Here is an 18042-nt window from a genome sequence, read left to right as displayed (position 1 = left end):
ATTGATCGTGGAGTTGCATTGGTGGTTCAGTGGTAGAATTCTCGCCTGCCACGCGGGAGGCCCGGGTTCGATTCCCGGCCAATGCAAGATTGACTGGTGTTGCACTGTTATTTCTCATCTTTACACTGCATCTCTCTGCTGGTTACATGCAGTTTTCTTTGGCGAACACACATCAACATCTGTTAGCAACTCAGGCATTGGGCTTGAAAGTTCAGCTTAAGTTGCGTGGCTTGCATTGGTGGTTCAGTGGTAGAATTCTCGCCTGCCACGCGGGAGGCCTGGGTTTGATTCCCGGCCAATGCATCACACCTCTTTTGCATTCCTGTGCTCAGCAATTTTTCATTCCTCTCTACATTCTTACCACCAGCTTTCTTTTATCGCAACTACATTTTCACCACACCCTCCGCATCAATCTCTTTACCACTTTCCTCATGCTCATTTTCAACATCTGCTTCACAACACTCTCCCTTTTCCTGTCCGCTTCACCACTCACAGCTGCAAACACTCATTCCTCTTTAATTAAAACCCTCCTCCTCTCACTTCTTTTTAACCCTTCACAACATTTTTACCTTCATTGCCTTAAGAAAAGTTCAAACAAACTTTGCACAAACTGATAATTTTTCACTGGACTCTTTTTTTACAAAGTCTTTTCATTCACCTTTTTCCATTGTCACAAATAGCCAGCTAAATCACAGGAATTCCACAGCATAGCAAAATATGTCAACATATATATATACAGAGGAGAATACAAGCACAACAATACAATTGGACCAGTACCAATACCATGAGACAAAGAAGAGAAAAAGCAGCTCGTTCAAAGCTCATTCAGCCTCTCAGAACATTCCGGCTAAGGAGGAATGGCCCAAACATAAAGGGGCAACAGGATACCGGCCACAGAACAGGACAAGGCCCAGACACGCACAGTCTCACACATGTGTGTAAACATCGCGAGTATCTTTACAGTACTCTTTTCCAAGATAAGTGGGAGGAGGCGATGTTTCACGTTAATCGTTTTCGGAGTCCATTTGGAGATTCACACCTCATTCACCTGAGGCAATGTTGGTGGGTAATTGTCTCCCCGTAGGGAGTCCCTTGTGTTGCAACTAGGATAATGCCAGCTTCTCAACTCTTTCCATAAAGCTGACATTCCTCAACCTTGGCGAATGCTGATTCACCCCTTCCTTTCCTGTTTTGCAAACACGGACCTACATTCGAGAGCATGATGACGAGGATGACACATGGGGAATCAGGACACAGGATGTGACAGCATTGTGCCAATGTTGTGGGTTCATGGTGCAGAGGCCTGCATAACTGAAATGATGATGTGAGTTCTAATGTAACCAAGGCTGGTAGCGGTATAAAAGCCATTATCCAAACATAGGTTGTTTGGTGGAGGTGTGAAATCCCACTTTACTGTAACGCAGCATGAGGATAATTAGCCAACCTGGCTGTAAAATCGGAAAGATGCACAACATATTATTCTGAAAGGAAGGAGCCGTATGTTATCAAGCCATGGAATTTGCAGTCTGGCCTAGTGGAAGCACTGTTAGCTTTGTGTGAAGAAAAGTAGCAGCCTGATGATATTGCAGTGTAGCATTAGGTGATCTGTCGTGGTGTGAAGTGAGAGCACAGGAGGTTTATGCGCTGCTGTGCCCGAAGTTTAGGTAAAGAAATTTGTTGCAATTTGGGGAAAGTGAGGACAAAGTGAGGAAATGGAAATGCTGCTGAGTGAAAGCATTGGGGAAAAAAAGGAGAACATCATGAAATTGATCGTGGAGTTGCATTGGTGGTTCAGTGGTAGAATTCTCGCCTGCCACGCGGGAGGCCCGGGTTCGATTCCCGGCCAATGCAAGATTGACTGGTGTTGCACTGTTATTTCTCATCTTTACACTGCATCTCTCTGCTGGTTACATGCAGTTTTCTTTGGCGAACACACATCAACATCTGTTCGCAACTCAGGCATTGGGCTTGAAAGTTCAGCTTCAGTTGCGTGGCTTGCATTGGTGGTTCAGTGGTAGAATTCTCGCCTGCCACGCGGGAGGCCCGGGTTTGATTCCCGGCCAATGCATCACAGCTAATTTGCATTCCTGTGCTCAGCAATTTTTCATTCCTCTCTCCATTCTTACCACCAGCTTTCTTTTATCGCAACTACATTTTCACCACACCCTCCGCATCAATCTCTTTACCACTTTCCTCATGCTCATTTTCAACATCTGCTTCACAACACTCTCCCTTTTCCTGTCCGCTTCACCACTCACAGCTGCAAACACTCATTCCTCTTTAATTAAAACCCTCCTCCTCTCACTTCTTTTTAACCCTTCACAACATTTTTACCTTCATTGCCTTAAGAAAAGTTCAAACAAACTTTGCACAAACTGATAATTTTTCACTGGACTCTTTTTTTACAAAGTCTTTTCATTCACCTTTTTCCATTGTCACAAATAGCCAGCTAAATCACAGGAATTCCACAGCATAGCAAAATATGTCAACATATATATATACAGAGGAGAATACAAGCACAACAATACAATTGGACCAGTACCAATACCATGAGACAAAGAAGAGAAAAAACAGCTCGTTCAAAGCTCATTCAGCCTCTCAGAACATTCCGGCTAAGGAGGAATGGCCCAAACATAAAGGGGCAACAGGATACCGGCCACAGAACAGGACAAGGCCCAGACACGCACAGTCTCACACATGTGTGTAAACGTCGCGAGTATCTTTACAGTACTCTTTTCCAAGATAAGTGGGAGGAGGCGATGTTTCACGTTAATCGTTTTCGGAGTCCATTTGGAGATTCACACCTCATTCACCTGAGGCAATGTTGGTGGGTAATTGTCTCCCCGTAGGGAGTCCCTTGTGTTGCAACTAGGATAATGCCAGCTTCTCAACTCTTTCCATAAAGCTGACATTCCTCAACCTTGGCGAATGCTGATTCACCCCTTCCTTTCCTGTTTTGCAAACACGGACCTACATTCGAGAGCATGATGACGAGGATGACACATGGGGAATCAGGACACAGGATGTGACAGCATTGTGCCAATGTTGTGGGTTCATGGTGCAGAGGCCTGCATAACTGAAATGATGATGTGAGTTCTAATGTAACCAAGGCTGGTAGCGGTATAAAAGCCATTATCCAAACATAGGTTGTTTGGTGGAGGTGTGAAATCCCACTTTACTGTAACGCAGCATGAGGATAATTAGCCAACCTGGCTGTAAAATCGGAAAGATGCACAACATATTATTCTGAAAGGAAGGAGCCGTATGTTATCAAGCCATGGAATTTGCAGTCTGGCCTAGTGGAAGCACTGTTAGCTTTGCGTGAAGAAAAGTAGCAGCCTGATGATATTGCAGTGTAGCATTAGGTGATCTGTCGTGGTGTGAAGTGAGAGCACAGGAGGTTTATGCGCTGCTGTGCCCGAAGTTTAGGTAAAGAAATTTGTTGCAATTTGGGGAAAGTGAGGACAAAGTGAGGAAATGGAAATGCTGCTGAGTGAAAGCATTGGGGAAAAAAAGGAGAACATCATGAAATTGATCGTGGAGTTGCATTGGTGGTTCAGTGGTAGAATTCTCGCCTGCCACGCGGGAGGCCCGGGTTCGATTCCCGGCCAATGCAAGATTGACTGGTGTTGCACTGTTATTTCTCATCTTTACACTGCATCTCTCTGCTGGTTACATGCAGTTTTCTTTGGCGAACACACATCAACATCTGTTCGCAACTCAGGCATTGGGCTTGAAAGTTTAGCTTCAGTTGCGTGGCTTGCATTGGTGGTTCAGTGGTAGAATTCTCGCCTGCCACGCGGGAGGCCCGGGTTTGATTCCCGGCCAATGCATCACAGCTAATTTGCATTCCTGTGCTCAGCAATTTTTCATTCCTCTCTCCATTCTTACCACCAGCTTTCTTTTATCGCAACTACATTTTCACCACACCCTCCGCATCAATCTCTTTACCACTTTCCTCATGCTCATTTTCAACATCTGCTTCACAACACTCTCCCTTTTCCTGTCCGCTTCACCACTCACAGCTGCAAACACTCATTCCTCTTTAATTAAAACCCTCCTCCTCTCACTTCTTTTTAACCCTTCACAACATTTTTACCTTCATTGCCTTAAGAAAAGTTCAAACAAACTTTGCACAAACTGATAATTTTTCACTGGACTCTTTTTTTACAAAGTCTTTTCATTCACCTTTTTCCATTGTCACAAATAACCAGCTAAATCACAGGAATTCCACAGCATAGCAAAATATGTCAACGTATATATACAGAGGAGAACACAAGCACAACAATACAATTGGACCAGTACAAATATCATGAGACAAAGAAGAGAAAAAGCAGCTCGTTCAAAGCTCATTCAGCCTCTCAGAACATTCCGGCGAAGGAGGAATGGCCCAAACATAAAGGGGCAACAGGATACCGGCCACAGAACAGGACAAGGCCCAGACACGCACAGTCTCACACATGTGTGTAAACATCGCTAGTATCTTTACAGTACTCTTTACCAAGATAAGTGGGAGGAGGCGATGTTTCACGTTACTCGTTTTCGGAGTCCATTTGGAGATTCACACCTCATTCACCTGAGGCAATGTTGGTGGGTAATTGTCTCCCCCTAAGGAGTCCCTTGTGTTGCAACTAGGATATTGCCAGCTTCTCAACTCTTTCCATAAAGCTGACATTCCTCAACCTTGGCGAATGCTGATTCACCCCTTCCTTTCCTGTTTCGCAAACACGGACCTACATTCGAGAGCATGATGACGAGGATGACACATGGGGAACCAGGACACAGGATGTGACAGCATTGTGCCAATGTTGTTGGGTTCATGGTGCAGAGGCCTGCATAACTGAAATGATGATGTGAGTTCAAATGTAACCAAGGCTGGTAGCGGTATAAAAGCCATCATCCAAACATAGGTTGTTTGGTGGAGGTGTGAAATCCCACTTTACTGTAACGCAGCATTAGGATAATTAGCCAACCTGGCTGTAAAATCGGAAAGATGCACAACATGTTATTCTGAAAGGAAGGAGCCGTCTGTCATCAAGCCATGGAATTTGCAGTCTGGCCTAGTGGAAGCACTGTTAGCTTTGCGTGAAGAAAAGTAGCGGCCTGATGATATTGCAGTGTAGCATTAGGTGATATTGTAGTGGTGTGAAGTGAGAGCACAGGAGGTTTATGCGCTGCTGTGCCCGAAGTTTAGGTAAAGAAATTTGTTGACATTTGGGGAAAGAGAGGACAAAGTGAGGAAATGCAAATGCTGCTGAGTGAAAGCATTGGGGAAAAAAAGGAGAACATCACAAGCTTGATAATGGAGTTGCATTGGTGGTTCAGTGGTAGAATTCTCGCCTGCCACGCGGGAGGCCCGGGTTCGATTCCCGGCCAATGCAAGATTGACTGGTGTTGCACTGTTATTTCTCATCTTTACACTGCATCTCTCTGCTGGTTACATGCAGTTTTCTTTGGCCAACACACATCAACATCTGTTAGCAACTCAGGCATTGTGCATGAAAGTTCAGCTTAAGTTGTGTGTCTTGCATTGGTGGTTCAGTGGTAGAATTCTCACCTGCCACGTGAGAGGCCCGGGTTGGATTCCCGGCCAATACATTGCAGCTCCTTTGCATTCCTCTGCTCAGCAATTTTTCCTTCCTCTCTACATTCTTACCACCAGCTTTCTTTTATCACAACTACATTTTCACCATACACTCCCTCCGCATCAATCTCTTTACCACTTTCCTCATGCTCATTTTCAACATCTGCTTCACAACACTCTCCCTTTTCCTGTCCGCTTCACCACTCACAGCTGCAAACACTCATTCCTCTTCAATTAAAACCCTCCTCCTCTCACTTCTTTTTCACCTTCCACAACATTTTTACCTTCATTGCCTTCAGAAAAGTTCAAACAAACTTTGCACAAACTGATAATTTTTCACTGGACTCTTTTTTTTTACAATGTCTTTTCATTCACCTTTTTCCATTGTCACAAATAGCCAGCTAAATCACAGGAATTCCACAGCATAGCAAAATATGTCAACATATATATATACAGAGGAGAATACAAGCACAACAATACAATTGGACCAGTACAAATACCATGAGACAAAGAAGAGAAAAAGCAGCTCGTTCAAAGCTCATTCAGCCTCTCAGAACATTCCGGCTAAGGAGGAATGGCCCAAACATAAAGGGGCAACAGGATACCGGCCACAGAACAGGACAAGGCCCAGACACGCACAGTCTCACACATGTGTGTAAACGTCGCGAGTATCTTTACAGTACTCTTTTCCAAGATAAGTGGGAGGAGGCGATGTTTCACGTTAATCGTTTTCGGAGTCCATTTGGAGATTCACACCTCATTCACCTGAGGCAATGTTGGTGGGTAATTGTCTCCCCCTAGGGAGTCCCTTGTGTTGCAACTAGGATAATGCCAGCTTCTCAACTCTTTCCATAAAGCTGACATTCCTCAACCTTGGCGAATGCTGATTCACCCCTTCCTTTCCTGTTTTGCAAACACGGACCTACATTCGAGAGCATGATGACGAGGATGACACATGGGGAATCAGGACACAGGATGTGACAGCATTGTGCCAATGTTGTGGGTTCATGGTGCAGAGGCCTGCATAACTGAAATGATGATGTGAGTTCTAATGTAACCAAGGCTGGTAGCGGTATAAAAGCCATTATCCAAACATAGGTTGTTTGGTGGAGGTGTGAAATCCCACTTTACTGTAACGCAGCATGAGGATAATTAGCCAACCTGGCTGTAAAATCGGAAAGATGCACAACATATTATTCTGAAAGGAAGGAGCCGTATGTTATCAAGCCATGGAATTTGCAGTCTGGCCTAGTGGAAGCACTGTTAGCTTTGCGTGAAGAAAAGTAGCAGCCTGATGATATTGCAGTGTAGCATTAGGTGATCTGTCGTGGTGTGAAGTGAGAGCACAGGAGGTTTATGCGCTGCTGTGCCCGAAGTTTAGGTAAAGAAATTTGTTGCAATTTGGGGAAAGTGAGGACAAAGTGAGGAAATGGAAATGCTGCTGAGTGAAAGCATTGGGGAAAAAAAGGAGAACATCATGAAATTGATCGTGGAGTTGCATTGGTGGTTCAGTGGTAGAATTCTCGCCTGCCACGCGGGAGGCCCGGGTTCGATTCCCGGCCAATGCAAGATTGACTGGTGTTGCACTGTTATTTCTCATCTTTACACTGCATCTCTCTGCTGGTTACATGCAGTTTTCTTTGGCGAACACACATCAACATCTGTTAGCAACTCAGGCATTGGGCTTGAAAGTTCAGCTTCAGTTGCGTGGCTTGCATTGGTGGTTCAGTGGTAGAATTCTCGCCTGCCACGCGGGAGGCCCGGGTTCGATTCCCGGCCAATGCATCACACCTCTTTTGCATTCCTGTGCTCAGCAATTTTTCATTCCTCTCTACATTCTTACCACCAGCTTTCTTTTATCGCAACTACATTTTCACCACACCCTCCGCATCAATCTCTTTACCACTTTCCTCATGCTCATTTTCAACATCTGCTTCACAACACTCCCTTTTCCTGTCCGCTTCACCACTCACAGCTGCAAACACTCATTCCTCTTTAATTAAAACCCTCCTCCTCTCACTTCTTTTTAACCCTTCACAACATTTTTACCTTCATTGCCTTAAGAAAAGTTCAAACAAACTTTGCACAAACTGATAATTTTTCACTGGACTCTTTTTTTACAAAGTCTTTTCATTCACCTTTTTCCATTGTCACAAATAACCAGCTAAATCACAGGAATTCCACAGCATAGCAAAATATGTCAACGTATATATACAGAGGAGAACACAAGCACAACAATACAATTGGACCAGTACAAATATCATGAGACAAAGAAGAGAAAAAGCAGCTCGTTCAAAGCTCACTCAGCCTCTCAGAACATTCCGGCGAAGGAGGAATGGCCCAAACATAAAGGGGCAACAGGATACCGGCCACAGAACAGGACAAGGCCCAGACACGCACAGTCTCACACATGTGTGTAAACATCGCTAGTATCTTTACAGTACTCTTTACCAAGATAAGTGGGAGGAGGCGATGTTTCACGTTACTCGTTTTCGGAGTCCATTTGGAGATTCACACCTCATTCACCTGAGGCAATGTTGGTGGATAATTGTCTCCCCCTAAGGAGTCCCTTGTGTTGCAACTAGGATAATGCCAGCTTCTCAACTCTTTCCATAAAGCTGACATTCCTCAACCTTGGCGTATGCTGATTCACCCCTTCCTTTCCTGTTTCGATAACACGGACCTACATTCGAGAGCATGATGACGAGGATGACACATGGGGAATCAGGACACAGGATGTGACAGCATTGTGCCAATGTTGTTGGGTTCATGGTGCAGAGGCCTGCATAACTGAAATGATGATGTGAGTTCAAATGTAACCAAGGTTGGTAGCGGTATAAAAGCCATCATCCAAACATAGGTTGTTTGGTGGAGGTGTGAAATCCCACTTTACTGTAACGCAGCATGAGGATAATTAGCCAACCTGGCTGTAAAATCGGAAAGATGCACAACATGTTATTCTGAAAGGAAGGAGCCGTCTGTCATCAAGCCATGGAATTTGCAGTCTGGCCTAGTGGAAGCACTGTTAGCTTTGCGTGAAGAAAAGTAGCGGTCTGATGATATTGCAGTGTAGCATTAGGTGATATTGTAGTGGTGTGAAGTGAGAGCACAGGAGGTTTATGCGCCGCTGTGCCCGAAGTTTAGGTAAAGAAATTTGTTGACATTTGGGGAAAGAGAGGACAAAGTGAGGAAATGCAAATGCTGCTGAGTGAAAGCATTGGGGAAAAAAAGGAGAACATCACAAGCTTGATAATGGAGTTGCATTGGTGGTTCAGTGGTAGAATTCTCGCCTGCCACGTGGGAGGCCTGGGTTCGATTCCCGGCCAATGCAAGATTGACTGGTGTTGCACTGTTATTTCTCATCTTTACACTGCATCTCTCTGCTGGTTACATGCAGTTTTCTTTGGCTAACACACATCAACATCTGTTAGCAACTCAGGCATTGTGCATGAAAGTTCAGCTTCAGTTGTGTGGCTTGCATTGGTGGTTCAGTGGAAGAATTCTCACCTGCCACGTGAGAGGCCCGGGTTGGATTCCCGGCCAATACATTGCAGCTCCTTTGCATTCCTCTGCTCAGCAATTTTTCCTTCCTCTCTACATTCTTACCACCAGCTTTCTTTTATCACAACTACATTTTCACCATACACTCCCTCCGCATCAATCTCTTTACCACTTTCCTCATGCTCATTTTCAACATCTGCTTCACAACACTCTCCCTTTTCCTGTCCGCTTCACCACTCCCAGCTGCAAACACTCATTCCTCTTCAATTAAAACCCTCCTTCCCTGACTTCTTTTTCACCTTCCACAACATTTTTACCTTCATTGCCTTCAGAAAAGTTTAAACAAACTTTGCACAAACTGATAATTTTTCACTGGACTCTTTTTTTTTACAATGTCTTTTCATTCACCTTTTTCCATTGTCACAAATAGCCAGCTAAATCACAGGAATTCCACAGCATAGCAAAATATGTCAACATATATATATACAGAGGAGAATACAAGCACAACAATACAATTGGACCAGTACAAATACCATGAGACAAAGAAGAGAAAAAGCAGCTCGTTCAAAGCACATTCAGCCTCTCAGAACATTCCGGCTAAGGAGGAATGGCCCAAACATAAAGGGGCAACAGGATACCGGCCACAGAACAGGACAAGGCCCAGACACGCACAGTCTCACACATGTGTGTAAACGTCGCGAGTATCTTTACAGTACTCTTTTCCAAGATAAGTGGGAGGAGGCGATGTTTCACGTTAATCGTTTTCGGAGTCCATTTGGAGATTCACACCTCATTCACCTGAGGCAATGTTGGTGGGTAATTGTCTCCCCCGAGGGAGTCCCTTGTGTTGCAACTAGGATAATGCCAGCTTCTCAACTCTTTCCATAAAGCTGACATTCCTCAACCTTGGCGAATGCTGATTCACCCCTTCCTTTCCTGTTTTGCAAACACGGACCTACATTCGAGAGCATGATGACGAGGATGACACATGGGGAATCAGGACACAGGATGTGACAGCATTGTGCCAATGTTGTGGGTTCATGGTGCAGAGGCCTGCATAACTGAAATGATGATGTGAGTTCAAATGTAACCAAGGCTGGTAGCGGTATAAAAGCCATTATCCAAACATAGGTTGTTTGGTGGAGGTGTGAAATCCCACTTTACTGTAACGCAGCATGAGGATAATTAGCCAACCTGGCTGTCAAATCGGAAAGATGCACAACATATTATTCTGAAAGGAAGGAGCCGTATGTTATCAAGCCATGGAATTTGCAGTCTGGCCTAGTGGAAGCACTGTTAGCTTTGCGTGAAGAAAAGTAGCGGCCTGATGATATTGCAGTGTAGCATTAGGTGATCTGTTGTGGTGTGAAGTGAGAGCACATGAGGTTTATGCGCTGCTGTGCCCGAAGTTTAGGTAAAGAAATTTGTTGACATTTGGGGAAAGTGAGGACAAAGTGAGGAAATGGAAATGCTGCTGAGTGAAAGCATTGGGGAAAAAAAGGAGAACATCATGAAATTGATCGTGGAGTTGCATTGGTGGTTCAGTGGTAGAATTCTCGCCTGCCACGCGGGAGGCCCGGGTTCGATTCCCGGCCAATGCAAGATTGACTGGTGTTGCACTGTTATTTCTCATCTTTACACTGCATCTCTCTGCTGGTTACATGCAGTTTTCTTTGGCGAACACACATCAACATCTGTTAGCAACTCAGGCATTGGGCTTGAAAGTTCAGCTTCAGTTGCGTGGCTTGCATTGGTGGTTCAGTGGTAGAATTCTCGCCTGCCACGCGGGAGGCCCGGGTTCGATTCCCGGCCAATGCGTCACACCTCTTTTGCATTCCTGTGCTCAGCAATTTTTCATTCCTCTCTACATTCTTACCACCAGCTTTCTTTTATCGCAACTACATTTTCACCACACCCTCCGCATCAATCTCTTTACCACTTTCCTCATGCTCATTTTCAACATCTGCTTCACAACACTCTCCCTTTTCCTGTCCGCTTCACCACTCACAGCTGCAAACACTCATTCCTCTTTAATTAAAACCCTCCTCCTCTCACTTCTTTTTAACCCTTCACAACATTTTTACCTTCATTGCCTTAAGAAAAGTTCAAACAAACTTTGCACAAACTGATAATTTTTCACTGGACTCTTTTTTTACAAAGTCTTTTCATTCACCTTTTTCCATTGTCACAAATAACCAGCTAAATCACAGGAATTCCACAGCATAGCAAAATATGTCAACGTATATATACAGAGGAGAACACAAGCACAACAATACAATTGGACCAGTACAAATATCATGAGACAAAGAAGAGAAAAAGCAGCTCGTTCAAAGCTCACTCAGCCTCTCAGAACATTCCGGCGAAGGAGGAATGGCCCAAACATAAAGGGGCAACAGGATACCGGCCACAGAACAGGACAAGGCCCAGACACGCACAGTCTCACACATGTGTGTAAACATCGCTAGTATCTTTACAGTACTCTTTACCAAGATAAGTGGGAGGAGGCGATGTTTCACGTTACTCGTTTTCGGAGTCCATTTGGAGATTCACACCTCATTCACCTGAGGCAATGTTGGTGGATAATTGTCTCCCCCTAAGGAGTCCCTTGTGTTGCAACTAGGATAATGAAAGCTTCTCAACTCTTTCCATAAAGCTGACATTCCTCAACCTTGGCGAATGCTGATTCACCCCTTCCTTTCCTGTTTCGATAACACGGACCTACATTCGAGAGCATGATGACGAGGATGACACATGGGGAATCAGGACACAGGATGTGACAGCATTGTGCCAATGTTGTTGGGTTCATGGTGCAGAGGCCTGCATAACTGAAATGATGATGTGAGTTCAAATGTAACCAAGGTTGGTAGCGGTATAAAAGCCATCATCCAAACATAGGTTGTTTGGTGGAGGTGTGAAATCCCACTTTACTGTAACGCAGCATGAGGATAATTAGCCAACCTGGCTGTAAAATCGGAAAGATGCACAACATGTTATTCTGAAAGGAAGGAGCCGTCTGTCATCAAGCCATGGAATTTGCAGTCTGGCCTAGTGGAAGCACTGTTAGCTTTGCGTGAAGAAAAGTAGCGGTCTGATGATATTGCAGTGTAGCATTAGGTGATATTGTAGTGGTGTGAAGTGAGAGCACAGGAGGTTTATGCGCTGCTGTGCCCGAAGTTTAGGTAAAGAAATTTGTTGACATTTGGGGAAAGAGAGGACAAAGTGAGGAAATGCAAATGCTGCTGAGTGAAAGCATTGGGGAAAAAAAGGAGAACATCACAAGCTTGATAATGGAGTTGCATTGGTGGTTCAGTGGTAGAATTCTCGCCTGCCACGCGGGAGGCCTGGGTTCGATTCCCGGCCAATGCAAGATTGACTGGTGTTGCACTGTTATTTCTCATCTTTACACTGCATCTCTCTGCTGGTTACATGCAGTTTTCTTTGGCTAACACACATCAACATCTGTTAGCAACTCAGGCATTGTGCATGAAAGTTCAGCTTCAGTTGTGTGGCTTGCATTGGTGGTTCAGTGGAAGAATTCTCACCTGCCACGTGAGAGGCCCGGGTTGGATTCCCGGCCAATACATTGCAGCTCCTTTCCATTCCTCTGCTCAGCAATTTTTCCTTCCTCTCTACATTCTTACCACCAGCTTTCTTTTATCACAACTACATTTTCACCATACACTCCCTCCGCATCAATCTCTTTACCACTTTCCTCATGCTCATTTTCAACATCTGCTTCACAACACTCTCCCTTTTCCTGTCCGCTTCACCACTCCCAGCTGCAAACACTCATTCCTCTTCAATTAAAACCCTCCTTCCCTGACTTCTTTTTCACCTTCCACAACATTTTTACCTTCATTGCCTTCAGAAAAGTTTAAACAAACTTTGCACAAACTGATAATTTTTCACTGGACTCTTTTTTTTTACAATGTCTTTTCATTCACCTTTTTCCATTGTCACAAATAGCCAGCTAAATCACAGGAATTCCACAGCATAGCAAAATATGTCAACATATATATATACAGAGGAGAATACAAGCACAACAATACAATTGGACCAGTACAAATACCATGAGACAAAGAAGAGAAAAAGCAGCTCGTTCAAAGCACATTCAGCCTCTCAGAACATTCCGGCTAAGGAGGAATGGCCCAAACATAAAGGGGCAACAGGATACCGGCCACAGAACAGGACAAGGCCCAGACACGCACAGTCTCACACATGTGTGTAAACGTCGCGAGTATCTTTACAGTACTCTTTTCCAAGATAAGTGGGAGGAGGCGATGTTTCACGTTAATCGTTTTCGGAGTCCATTTGGAGATTCACACCTCATTCACCTGAGGCAATGTTGGTGGGTAATTGTCTCCCCCGAGGGAGTCCCTTGTGTTGCAACTAGGATAATGCCAGCTTCTCAACTCTTTCCATAAAGCTGACATTCCTCAACCTTGGCGAATGCTGATTCACCCCTTCCTTTCCTGTTTTGCAAACACGGACCTACATTCGAGAGCATGATGACGAGGATGACACATGGGGAATCAGGACACAGGATGTGACAGCATTGTGCCAATGTTGTGGGTTCATGGTGCAGAGGCCTGCATAACTGAAATGATGATGTGAGTTCAAATGTAACCAAGGCTGGTAGCGGTATAAAAGCCATTATCCAAACATAGGTTGTTTGGTGGAGGTGTGAAATCCCACTTTACTGTAACGCAGCATGAGGATAATTAGCCAACCTGGCTGTCAAATCGGAAAGATGCACAACATATTATTCTGAAAGGAAGGAGCCGTATGTTATCAAGCCATGGAATTTGCAGTCTGGCCTAGTGGAAGCACTGTTAGCTTTGCGTGAAGAAAAGTAGCGGCCTGATGATATTGCAGTGTAGCATTAGGTGATCTGTTGTGGTGTGAAGTGAGAGCACATGAGGTTTATGCGCTGCTGTGCCCGAAGTTTAGGTAAAGAAATTTGTTGACATTTGGGGAAAGTGAGGACAAAGTGAGGAAATGGAAATGCTGCTGAGTGAAAGCATTGGGGAAAAAAATGAGAACATCATGAAATGGATCGTGGAGTTGCATTGGTGGTTCAGTGGTAGAATTCTCGCCTGCCACGCGGGAGGCCCGGGTTCGATTCCTGGCCAATGCAAGATTGACTGGTGTTGCACTGTTATTTCTCATCTTTACACTGCATCTCTCTGCTGGTTACATGCAGTTTTCTTTGGCGAACACACATCAACATCTGCTAGCAACTCAGGCATTGGGCTTGAAAGTTCAGCTTCAGTTCCGTGGCTTGCATTGGTGGTTCAGTGGTAGAATTCTCACCTGCCACGTGAGAGGCCCGGGTTGGATTCCCGGCCAATACATTGCAGCTCCTTTCCATTCCTCTGCTCAGCAATTTTTCCTTCCTCTCTACATTCTTACCACCAGCTTTCTTTTATCACAACTACATTTTCACCATACACTCCCTCCGCATCAATCTCTTTACCACTTTCCTCATGCTCATTTTCAACATCTGCTTCACAACACTCTCCCTTTTCCTGTCCGCTTCACCACTCACAGCTGCAAACACTCATTCCTCTTCAATTAAAACCCTCCTCCTCTCACTTCTTTTTCACCTTCCACAACATTTTTACCTTCATTGCCTTCAGAAAAGTTCAAACAAACTTTGCACAAACTGCTAATTTTTCACTGGACTCTTTTTTTACAATGTCTTTTCATTCACCTTTTTCCATTGTCACAAATAGCCAGCTAAATCACAGGAATTCCACAGCATAGCAAAATATGTCAACATATATATATACAGAGGAGAATACAAGCACAACAATACAATTGGACCAGTACAAATACCATGAGACAAAGAAGAGAAAAAGCAGCTCGTTCAAAGCTCATTCAGCCTCTCAGAACATTCCGGCTAAGGAGGAATGGCCCAAACATAAAGGGGCAACAGGATACCGGCCACAGAACAGGACAAGGCCCAGACACGCACAGTCTCACACATGTGTGTAAACGTCGCGAGTATCTTTACAGTACTCTTTTCCAAGATAAGTGGGAGGAGGCGATGTTTCACGTTAATCGTTTTCGGAGTCCATTTGGAGATTCACACCTCATTCACCTGAGGCAATGTTGGTGGGTAATTGTCTCCCCCTAGGGAGTCCCTTGTGTTGCAACTAGGATAATGCCAGCTTCTCAACTCTTTCCATAAAGCTGACATTCCTCAACCTTGGCGAATGCTGATTCACCCCTTCCTTTCCTGTTTCGATAACACGGACCTACATTCGAGAGCATGATGACGAGGATGACACATGGGGAATCAGGACACAGGATGTGACAGCATTGTGCCAATGTTGTTGGGTTCATGGTGCAGAGGCCTGCATAACTGAAATGATGATGTGAGTTCAAATGTAACCAAGGTTGGTAGCGGTATAAAAGCCATCATCCAAACATAGGTTGTTTGGTGGAGGTGTGAAATCCCACTTTACTGTAACGCAGCATGAGGATAATTAGCCAACCTGGCTGTAAAATCGGAAAGATGCACAACATGTTATTCTGAAAGGAAGGAGCCGTCTGTCATCAAGCCATGGAATTTGCAGTCTGGCCTAGTGGAAGCACTGTTAGCTTTGCGTGAAGAAAAGTAGCGGTCTGATGATATTGCAGTGTAGCATTAGGTGATATTGTAGTGGTGTGAAGTGAGAGCACAGGAGGTTTATGCGCTGCTGTGCCCGAAGTTTAGGTAAAGAAATTTGTTGACATTTGGGGAAAGAGAGGACAAAGTGAGGAAATGCAAATGCTGCTGAGTGAAAGCATTGGGGAAAAAAAGGAGAACATCACAAGCTTGATAATGGAGTTGCATTGGTGGTTCAGTGGTAGAATTCTCGCCTGCCACGCGGGAGGCCTGGGTTCGATTCCCGGCCAATGCAAGATTGACTGGTGTTGCACTGTTATTTCTCATCTTTACACTGCATCTCTCTGCTGGTTACATGCAGTTTTCTTTGGCTAACACACATCAACATCTGTTAGCAACTCAGGCATTGTGCATGAAAGTTCAGCTTCAGTTGTGTGGCTTGCATTGGTGGTTCAGTGGAAGAATTCTCACCTGCCACGTGAGAGGCCCGGGTTGGATTCCCGGCCAATACATTGCAGCTCCTTTGTATTCCTCTGCTCAGCAATTTTTCCTTCCTCTCTACATTCTTACCACCAGCTTTCTTTTATCACAACTACATTTTCACCATACACTCCCTCCGCATCAATCTCTTTACCACTTTCCTCATGCTCATTTTCAACATCTGCTTCACAACACTCTCCCTTTTCCTGTCCGCTTCACCACTCCCAGCTGCAAACACTCATTCCTCTTCAATTAAAACCCTCCTTCCCTGACTTCTTTTTCACCTTCCACAACATTTTTACCTTCATTGCCTTCAGAAAAGTTTAAACAAACTTTGCACAAACTGATAATTTTTCACTGGACTCTTTTTTTTTACAATGTCTTTTCATTCACCTTTTTCCATTGTCACAAATAGCCAGCTAAATCACAGGAATTCCACAGCATAGCAAAATATGTCAACATATATATATACAGAGGAGAATACAAGCACAACAATACAATTGGACCAGTACAAATACCATGAGACAAAGAAGAGAAAAAGCAGCTTGTTCAAAGCACATTCAGCCTCTCAGAACATTCCGGCTAAGGAGGAATGGCCCAAACATAAAGGGGCAACAGGATACCGGCCACAGAACAGGACAAGGCCCAGACACGCACAGTCTCACACATGTGTGTAAACGTCGCGAGTATCTTTACAGTACTCTTTTCCAAGATAAGTGGGAGGAGGCGATGTTTCACGTTAATCGTTTTCGGAGTCCATTTGGAGATTCACACCTCATTCACCTGAGGCAATGTTGGTGGGTAATTGTCTCCCCCGAGGGAGTCCCTTGTGTTGCAACTAGGATAATGCCAGCTTCTCAACTCTTTCCATAAAGCTGACATTCCTCAACCTTGGCGAATGCTGATTCACCCCTTCCTTTCCTGTTTTGCAAACACGGACCGACATTCGAGAGCATGATGACGAGGATGACACATGGGGAATCAGGACACAGGATGTGACAGCATTGTGCCAATGTTGTGGGTTCATGGTGCAGAGGCCTGCATAACTGAAATGATGATGTGAGTTCAAATGTAACCAAGGCTGGTAGCGGTATAAAAGCCATTATCCAAACATAGGTTGTTTGGTGGAGGTGTGAAATCCCACTTTACTGTAACGCAGCATGAGGATAATTAGCCAACCTGGCTGTCAAATCGGAAAGATGCACAACATATTATTCTGAAAGGAAGGAGCCGTATGTTATCAAGCCATGGAATTTGCAGTCTGGCCTAGTGGAAGCACTGTTAGCTTTGCGTGAAGAAAAGTAGCGGCCTGATGATATTGCAGTGTAGCATTAGGTGATCTGTTGTGGTGTGAAGTGAGAGCACATGAGGTTTATGCGCTGCTGTGCCCGAAGTTTAGGTAAAGAAATTTGTTGACATTTGGGGAAAGTGAGGACAAAGTGAGGAAATGGAAATGCTGCTGAGTGAAAGCATTGGGGAAAAAAAGGAGAACATCATGAAATGGATCGTGGAGTTGCATTGGTGGTTCAGTGGTAGAATTCTCGCCTGCCACGCGGGAGGCCCGGGTTCGATTCCTGGCCAATGCAAGATTGACTGGTGTTGCACTGTTATTTCTCATCTTTACACTGCATCTCTCTGCTGGTTACATGCAGTTTTCTTTGGCGAACACACATCAACATCTGCTAGCAACTCAGGCATTGGGCTTGAAAGTTCAGCTTCAGTTCCGTGGCTTGCATTGGTGGTTCAGTGGTAGAATTCTCACCTGCCACGTGAGAGGCCCGGGTTGGATTCCCGGCCAATACATTGCAGCTCCTTTCCATTCCTCTGCTCAGCAATTTTTCCTTCCTCTCTACATTCTTACCAC

General features: G+C 44.7%; 22 non-coding genes across 22 annotated transcripts; all 22 read left to right on the top strand.

Moving 5' to 3' along the window:
• Positions 1–15: 15 nt before the first annotated feature.
• trnag-gcc (transfer RNA glycine (anticodon GCC)) lies at positions 16–86 on the top strand. The gene has a single exon. It is a non-coding gene; the product is annotated as a tRNA-Gly (tRNA).
• Positions 87–232: 146 nt separating this feature from the next.
• On the top strand, positions 233–303 carry trnag-gcc (transfer RNA glycine (anticodon GCC)). The gene has a single exon. It is a non-coding gene; the product is annotated as a tRNA-Gly (tRNA).
• Positions 304–1780: 1477 nt separating this feature from the next.
• On the top strand, positions 1781–1851 carry trnag-gcc (transfer RNA glycine (anticodon GCC)). Its single transcript has one exon. It is a non-coding gene; the product is annotated as a tRNA-Gly (tRNA).
• A 146-nt stretch (positions 1852–1997) lies between these two features.
• Positions 1998–2068, top strand: trnag-gcc (transfer RNA glycine (anticodon GCC)). Its single transcript has one exon. It is a non-coding gene; the product is annotated as a tRNA-Gly (tRNA).
• A 1477-nt stretch (positions 2069–3545) lies between these two features.
• trnag-gcc (transfer RNA glycine (anticodon GCC)) lies at positions 3546–3616 on the top strand. The gene has a single exon. It is a non-coding gene; the product is annotated as a tRNA-Gly (tRNA).
• Positions 3617–3762: 146 nt separating this feature from the next.
• trnag-gcc (transfer RNA glycine (anticodon GCC)) lies at positions 3763–3833 on the top strand. The gene has a single exon. It is a non-coding gene; the product is annotated as a tRNA-Gly (tRNA).
• Positions 3834–5310: 1477 nt separating this feature from the next.
• On the top strand, positions 5311–5381 carry trnag-gcc (transfer RNA glycine (anticodon GCC)). Its single transcript has one exon. It is a non-coding gene; the product is annotated as a tRNA-Gly (tRNA).
• Positions 5382–5527: 146 nt separating this feature from the next.
• On the top strand, positions 5528–5598 carry trnag-gcc (transfer RNA glycine (anticodon GCC)). The gene has a single exon. It is a non-coding gene; the product is annotated as a tRNA-Gly (tRNA).
• A 1483-nt stretch (positions 5599–7081) lies between these two features.
• Positions 7082–7152, top strand: trnag-gcc (transfer RNA glycine (anticodon GCC)). Its single transcript has one exon. It is a non-coding gene; the product is annotated as a tRNA-Gly (tRNA).
• A 146-nt stretch (positions 7153–7298) lies between these two features.
• Positions 7299–7369, top strand: trnag-gcc (transfer RNA glycine (anticodon GCC)). The gene has a single exon. It is a non-coding gene; the product is annotated as a tRNA-Gly (tRNA).
• Positions 7370–8844: 1475 nt separating this feature from the next.
• Positions 8845–8915, top strand: trnag-gcc (transfer RNA glycine (anticodon GCC)). The gene has a single exon. It is a non-coding gene; the product is annotated as a tRNA-Gly (tRNA).
• Positions 8916–9061: 146 nt separating this feature from the next.
• trnag-gcc (transfer RNA glycine (anticodon GCC)) lies at positions 9062–9132 on the top strand. Its single transcript has one exon. It is a non-coding gene; the product is annotated as a tRNA-Gly (tRNA).
• A 1483-nt stretch (positions 9133–10615) lies between these two features.
• trnag-gcc (transfer RNA glycine (anticodon GCC)) lies at positions 10616–10686 on the top strand. Its single transcript has one exon. It is a non-coding gene; the product is annotated as a tRNA-Gly (tRNA).
• A 146-nt stretch (positions 10687–10832) lies between these two features.
• Positions 10833–10903, top strand: trnag-gcc (transfer RNA glycine (anticodon GCC)). Its single transcript has one exon. It is a non-coding gene; the product is annotated as a tRNA-Gly (tRNA).
• Positions 10904–12380: 1477 nt separating this feature from the next.
• Positions 12381–12451, top strand: trnag-gcc (transfer RNA glycine (anticodon GCC)). Its single transcript has one exon. It is a non-coding gene; the product is annotated as a tRNA-Gly (tRNA).
• A 146-nt stretch (positions 12452–12597) lies between these two features.
• On the top strand, positions 12598–12668 carry trnag-gcc (transfer RNA glycine (anticodon GCC)). The gene has a single exon. It is a non-coding gene; the product is annotated as a tRNA-Gly (tRNA).
• Positions 12669–14151: 1483 nt separating this feature from the next.
• Positions 14152–14222, top strand: trnag-gcc (transfer RNA glycine (anticodon GCC)). Its single transcript has one exon. It is a non-coding gene; the product is annotated as a tRNA-Gly (tRNA).
• A 146-nt stretch (positions 14223–14368) lies between these two features.
• trnag-gcc (transfer RNA glycine (anticodon GCC)) lies at positions 14369–14439 on the top strand. Its single transcript has one exon. It is a non-coding gene; the product is annotated as a tRNA-Gly (tRNA).
• A 1483-nt stretch (positions 14440–15922) lies between these two features.
• On the top strand, positions 15923–15993 carry trnag-gcc (transfer RNA glycine (anticodon GCC)). The gene has a single exon. It is a non-coding gene; the product is annotated as a tRNA-Gly (tRNA).
• Positions 15994–16139: 146 nt separating this feature from the next.
• trnag-gcc (transfer RNA glycine (anticodon GCC)) lies at positions 16140–16210 on the top strand. The gene has a single exon. It is a non-coding gene; the product is annotated as a tRNA-Gly (tRNA).
• Positions 16211–17693: 1483 nt separating this feature from the next.
• trnag-gcc (transfer RNA glycine (anticodon GCC)) lies at positions 17694–17764 on the top strand. Its single transcript has one exon. It is a non-coding gene; the product is annotated as a tRNA-Gly (tRNA).
• Positions 17765–17910: 146 nt separating this feature from the next.
• trnag-gcc (transfer RNA glycine (anticodon GCC)) lies at positions 17911–17981 on the top strand. The gene has a single exon. It is a non-coding gene; the product is annotated as a tRNA-Gly (tRNA).
• The last annotated feature ends 61 nt before the right edge of the window (positions 17982–18042 follow it).

Source organism: Scyliorhinus torazame, unplaced genomic scaffold, assembly GCF_047496885.1.
Source record: "Scyliorhinus torazame isolate Kashiwa2021f unplaced genomic scaffold, sScyTor2.1 scaffold_1547, whole genome shotgun sequence".
NCBI lineage: Eukaryota > Metazoa > Chordata > Chondrichthyes > Carcharhiniformes > Scyliorhinidae > Scyliorhinus > Scyliorhinus torazame.
The sequence above is the reverse complement of the archived record's forward strand: the minus strand, read 5'-3'. Positions and strand labels throughout refer to the sequence as shown.